Genomic DNA, 6,846 nt, shown 5'->3' with positions numbered 1-6,846 from the left:
AAGTTGAATTATTCATGCAGTGAATCGGTAAATGAGGTTACAATGCCACGGGTGCATTGACCCTCACACAAGAATTATAATCAATGGTTATAATTTTTCCTGGATTTGTTCAAGGATGAAGTAGCTCAGCAGCTTTTTAAAATTTCAATGGCAGTGATGAGATGCTGAAGTTTGCCCTCCTGGAAGCTGCCAAATAGTCATAGGAGGGAACTGGAAGGCATTTTTAGGTGAGTATTGGTTGTGCCACATGGATATTGAAAGCTTCTCAAGGACAAAGAGTATTTGGAGGGGCTTCCAAATAGGAAGATCCTCAGGTCCTGGAGAACATTCTGTAGCCTGGCTTGCAGTAGCAGTCTGCTTGCACTCAAGTTGCTCAGGTGACAACTTTCCAGTCTGAAAGCTCATAGCCCACTGCAGGAATTTGGCCTGACTCGTCATGGTTTCCCCCTCATGATCACCAGTCTCATCAGATGTGAAGAGCCAGAAGGCAGAGGAAAAGAGAAATAAAAATGGCTGATGCTGTTAGGCTTTAGGGCTGAAGGCAGGGGCCAGGGCAGTTGTCACAAATGCATGATTTTTTTCACAAGAAACTCAAACCTGAAGATAAATCCAACCACTGTGGGATGAAAAGTTGCAGTGAGCTCTGTAGCCTGTTCTGGCCATATCCTATTCACATTTCTGGATCTCCTCCAGTGCAGTCTCTGGCCACACAGCCACACTCAAGCACTAATGCCAAGGAGTTGCTTCCAGGAGGGCAACACATGCTTGTAAGTACATATTGCTGCTCCTGTTTGATGTCACCAAGTCTATTAGATAACACCATTTCTGTGGTAAACCCATATCAGCCAGATGTGATTTAAGGAGCTTTACTCTCCTTTTGCTGTGACTACCATTTGAGGGTGTGAGCAACTCCATTCCCTGGGAATGTGTGGAAATGGCTCATCCCAGGCACTTGGTCCAGAAGTGCAGATGTCAGAAGCTGGACTCCAAATTAATGATTGCTTTTGTGTAACTGTTCTGCTTTGGGTTTTATCTAGATCATGGTGGTGATTTCTCCTGTCACCTTTTTTAAGGTGAAACATTAGTTAGACACTTCTCTGTGGTAACTGTCAGCTTGTGTTTCTGTTCTGCTTCTGTTGGCAAGCACTGATTTGGGCACCATTAAATTATAAAAGAGGCAAGTATTAGAAATGGAAGGATTTTAATGTGTTAAGAGAAAGGCACTTTACTGATAATAGTTTTGAAGAGCCTACCATTTGTGTGGGTTACACAGAGAAAAATAAATTGCTACCATAAAATGCAGAAGGCTGAAAGGTGCTTTTAGTCCACAAATCAGATTCATGTAAAAGAATATTACCCTTCAGTTGTCTGTGCCAAGTTTTTGTCCTCATATTCATTTTACTGAAGGATGAGGCATTAGCTAGTGAACCTGAGCCTGTAGACTTTGCCAATCTCATCCATCAACAGCAGCAGATACATGAGAGGGTGAGACCAGCCCAGGAAAGTAATTTGCAGTCTGAGTACAGGCACCCTGACACCTGGGCAGGGTTTCAGTCTAGAACCAACTGTAGAGTAGGAGCCTACATGTGCAGCAGCATTTATGTCCTGTTGGGTCAGTGTGAGTCCAGCTGATGTTCACAGTGCAGCCTGGGGAGTGATCCTAGTGAGCAGGGATCTAAAGGGTCTATTTTAGGATGTACTGGCCCCTGGGGTTGGCTCTCTGCAGGCTATGTTGAGACCTTAAATACCTAGTGTGTCTGTAGGATCCTTGATCTTCATAAATCTCATCTCTGGGATGCATACATGTAATTTGCTACTCCCCTTTCCTGGGAGCTGTGGAGCTGTCTCCTGCAGCCTCTTCCCTTGCATGGAGAAGACTGGGTCCTGACTGCTGTGTGCAGTGTGGTGTGTGACAATAGCCTTGAGAGACGCTGCTGGCAAGATCTCTGCCCCTAGGTATCATCAAATGCACACAGCTTTCTTTATGTCTTAAACAGCTCCAGTTGCTCTGGCAATCAGTTTTCCCTCTTTTCCTCTTAGGGAATAGAGGACACCTTCCAAACCTGCATCCTGAGAAAGGAAAACACTGGACTGCCTGGCCTCACCCCAACATGGCAGTGGCACATGAGATGGCGTGGACAGGAGGAAGGCTCATTGCTTGGATGTTGTGAGCAGACTTTCTTCCTGTGTGTCTTCAGAGGTGGAGGACTGCGAGCTCTGTGTCCAGCTTGCAACAAACTCAGTATGAACAAGTGTGTGGGTGTCTGCTTTCTTGTCTCAAACAAACTAACTGGTGTAGCTGGGAGAGTGAACTGAGGCAAATAACAGCTTTAGTCCCTGTCCTACCACACCTGAGATGCCGTGTGGTCTGTTGGGAAGTCAGTGTGGATTTTCTGTGGCCTGTTTTGTGAGTTCTGGACTATTTCCTTTCCCTTTGAGAGCAGCTATCTGGTTTTCTGGCAGTGAGTGTACAAGCAGGAAGGATAGAAATGGAGATCAAGTATGGAACATAACATTATTAAAAAGCTTCTCAAAATGCTTAGGTCATTTGCATCTTATGTGTGAATCCTCATAGTCTTTGTTCTGCTGGAATTGATAGATATTGACCCAAAATACTTTCAATTCCAAAGCTGCTGTCAGTAGTACTTAATTACACTCTGCAATTATCTGCCTTGGAGAAAGCTGGAGAAGTAGCTGTGGGTACAAAACCTCCACCACTCAGCCAGAAACAGTGATCACAAGTGGTATGTAGGATGGGAGAACATTGGAGGCCCTGACATGAGGACTGAAACCCAGTAGCTGCCGTGCTCTTCAAAATGCTTTCAAGCTCTTCAGAAGTGCTTCAGAAGACTGGCAGCTTCAACCAGCATGGTATGTTTCAGGGCATTCAGAAATTCTGATGAATATTGGAAAAATACAAAAGATTACCCTCTTCAAAGTTATTCATCATAGACTGGCTGGGCTAAAAGACTAAATAGAAGAGTAAATTTGTGTGTTAACCTCTGCAGACATGTGAGGCTGAAATGTGTTCTACTCTTGAGCGTTCATCATCACAATTTTCAAGTGTGATTTGGAAGCACTAGTGAATATATCCTCAAAGAAGCACTATAATCCTCTTTTGCAGGTGGGGAACAGAGGCTAAAAGATTCCACGGTTTAATGAAGATCACGGAGCAGGTGTAAATCCTGGATTGACTAAGGATCATTAATGCATCTGCATCAGCACTGTAGTCCACTCAGAATTACACTTCTGAGTGAAACTCCTGCTAGTCCCCACCTCCAGGGACATGGTTGCCACCGAGAAATCATGTTGTGTAGCATAGGCCACACTCCTTTCACATGGACAGAACAAGGAGAGTTTGTTCCTGTTTCTTGTGGGTGTCAAGTCCTCAGGGCCAGAATAAAGCTGGTCTGGAGAAAACACCCTGAGCATTAATCTGCTCTTCCTGTACACTGTTTGCTAAGGGAGGTTGCCTCAGTGCCCCCCTAACATCAGTCCTGTAAGTGCAAGCTCAGGCTTTGAGCATGAAAGGCAAGTCAGACGTAATGAGATCACTGATGGCTGGTTGCTGGAAGCACACTGTCCCCTGACTTTGATCTTGCTGAGGGACTGCCAGCAGGCAAGTCTCCACTCAGAGAGTGCCAGTGCCATCCTGCCAGAGTGTGGGTTTCATGCTTAGCAGCTATGAAGAACCAGCTGATCTAGTTAAATTGCTTGAACAGAACCTAAACCACAAAGTACACAAATGAAATTAGAGTGTGTTTCCTGGGTAAATGTTTTTTTACCAATAGAGAAACTAGAGCTCTGGTGAGTTCATAGGATGCAGAAAGATCCTATGGTTTTGGTTTTGGTAGCCTGGAGGTGAAGTCAAGAAGTCTGGGGTTTAGCCATATTTCTGGCAGTAAATATTTGGTCAAAAGAAACCAAACCAAACTCCACTGATACATGTTTGAGTATTTTAGCATGGTGTACCCAGATAACAAGTTAGGTGCATTATATATTACATGACAGATCCTCAAAGAAAGAAAAATGTAATGTTTCACCCACGTCCTTGTCTGATTGTTAAGTCGTGTTGAATGAATGGTGAATAAAGAAACCTAATTACAGAAGCAGAGCTGCTCTGTGTTTGGTGGATGTGTGGCATACAATGCCCCTAACACAAGGCTCATGAGCAGGGATGGGCTGGGGGGAGAAGAATTAGGTGTCATTGGTCTGGAGTTAAAATCTTTAGAGAGAAGCAGCTTTGCTTGTACTGCTCATCATTTTTTTCTCCATTTATAATGAGATGTTGTGGTCAGGAAAATGGCTGATGTGCACTTGCAAAGCATCAGCCACAACGAAAATAAATTGGCTGCTCTTTTCAGCAGCCAAAATTCCAGCGTTAACAAAAGGAACAATGTTTTCAAAGCCAGGCTGCAAAATTAAGGCCTCACTGACAACCTTGTCAACATTCCTGCTGACTTCAGGAAAACTGAATTTCACCCAAATCATCTAATACAATTGGGAACTTTGTGAGCAAAGAGTATTTAATAGTGACCGTGCCTCTGCTGAGTGGACTTTCAGATCATGAGATTATGTTCTTTATTTGTCTGTCAGTAGCTACTGTAATTTGTGTCCACACCTGCAATTTTGCTGTGATTTAAGCCTGTCCATGCAGCAGTATTAATAGCATTCCTGGGAGAGAAGCCATGATAGGAAAGGCTGTCAGAAAGACTCCTCACAGAGCTTTGAAAACACTGCTCTCTGTGATACAAAGTGCTGATCCAGTGCAAACATGCTGTGCTGGCTCAAAGTTATTCAAGAAATATTGACATACATCAGTTTTCACAAGGAGAATGTGTGCTGCATGGGTGTCCTCTGCCCTTCTGCTGCTAAAATGGAGTCAGAGTACAAGTATGATGTGAGTGCAAACCCCATCCCTTATGGTGATGGGTTGTCTTTGATGGAGATCCCCTTCTGACTACACTGGGATCACACTGGGATTACCAGGGGTGGACCAGCACTGTCCAGAATGGTGTCTGAGGATGAAGGCACCGTGGCAACAGCTGGCATGAGCAGGACACTGCTGGTGGCTTCTCTTCCTCTTTCTCCTTTTTCCCAGTGTTTCTATTATTTTCTCCTGTTTTTCTACCATTAAGACCAGTTGCTGACTTAGTCCCCTTAGCAGGTTCTCAATTAACTGTCCTCAATTAATTGTCCTATTGAATTTACGTAAGAATTTTAAATTAAGATATTATCATCTTACCAGCCCCTTGGTAGATTACCTGTCAGTGCACAGAAGTGTTATTGCAATCAATTCCAGTGCACAAATAGTTGCATTATCCCTGAATTAATGTACAAAGTCTCTGACAGAGGAGAACACAGATGCAGTACACATTTATTTGTGCTTTAATTTTTACTGCCATTCAAAGCTAATCTAGTTTACAGAAGCCTGATAAGTGCAGAGGTGTGCATTGCTGTAGGGTTGTACTTTAGTGCTTAGGGACTCCAGTATTTCCAGCAGTACCTCTGCATTACTCTTGCATTACATTGTGCATTCTACACATGATGAGTAATGTATCCCACTGCACATTTACAATTGAGGGGAGCTTTCCTTTAAATTTTGACAAATAGGTAGGAAGAAAGTACAAACATATTGACAAGAACTACTTCAAGTCCTCCTTAGTTGCAAACTTTATAATAAGCTGACAAGAAAGCACAAAATATTTAGTCAGCTCAGAGCTCAAGTACCACAGCACATTAAAACACTTGGGATCATCTAATGAGAAGTGGTTAAGTCAAAACTCCCCACCAATGATGGAGTTTGTTTTGTGTTTTCATTAAATACATGTCAGATGTCTTCTGTGGAGCTTTTGGCATAGGACCAGATTCCTGTCTGGTATGAACTGCAACCACCACACAAACTATTCTCAAGAGTTCCTACTGGTCTTCTGCTTCTTGCTCTCCCTCCAAGGAGGAAACCCTGTAGTGGAGCATCATGTTATTTTCTTGCTCTACTCTGTTGACTGAGTTTCAAACATAGCCAACAAAGCAGACAGCATTATTCCTAAAGGTATTGCTTAGACCTTTACCCTTGCGTTCTGCCTTTTCCATGTTTGCTGCTCATGACTGCTGTGGCACTGCAATACCCAGTCCCAGGAATGAGAGTGTGTGTATGAATGAGGTCACAGTCCTTCCAGAATCTGTTCTCACAAGCCAGACTTCAATTTCTTATTGCCATTTGACTCATGGAGAGTTTCCTTCTATCATTAGGAGCAATGACTCCAGGTGTGGTTGCGCAGGGAAGCACAGTGTGTTGCAGGCTGTCCTGTGGCACATTAAACCAGAAAGCCCATGCTGACATGGTCTGGCCCCCCGTGTTCATATTGATGATTCCCAAGCGTTGTGTGGGGGAAGTCACTGCTCTTAATAGTCCAGGACCTTTGGCCAGCATCTCATGTCAGTAGTCTCTGAATGCTCCTATCAGTCACCAAGTCATATAGAGGGACAAATCTGTATCCATTTAATCTGTAAGGAGCTGCCTGACTCCATCTGCATATGACTCCAGATTTAAAAAGAGATTTGGTTTGTGAAGTTTAGCCCATGCACACTACAGTGTATTTCTAACAGAAATAAATCCTACTTTTCTTCAGTCAGCAAGGTTATTTTGGAAGATTTTGAGCATAAAATCAGAAGAGTTTTAACCCTCCTTCTAGGTCTTGCAATCCCAGCACAGTTCAGATAAAGTGGAAGGAGAATGATAAATATTCTGCATTGGTAAAAACACTGGAAACAGCCTGAATTTAAATCTCCTTCTTGTTAGATTCAAATTAAGTATTTTGAGATATCCAGATCATTAATTAGTCT

This window comes from Anomalospiza imberbis, chromosome 3, assembly GCF_031753505.1.
Source record: "Anomalospiza imberbis isolate Cuckoo-Finch-1a 21T00152 chromosome 3, ASM3175350v1, whole genome shotgun sequence".
Classification (NCBI taxonomy): domain Eukaryota; kingdom Metazoa; phylum Chordata; class Aves; order Passeriformes; family Viduidae; genus Anomalospiza; species Anomalospiza imberbis.
The sequence above is the reverse complement of the archived record's forward strand: the minus strand, read 5'-3'. Positions refer to the sequence as shown.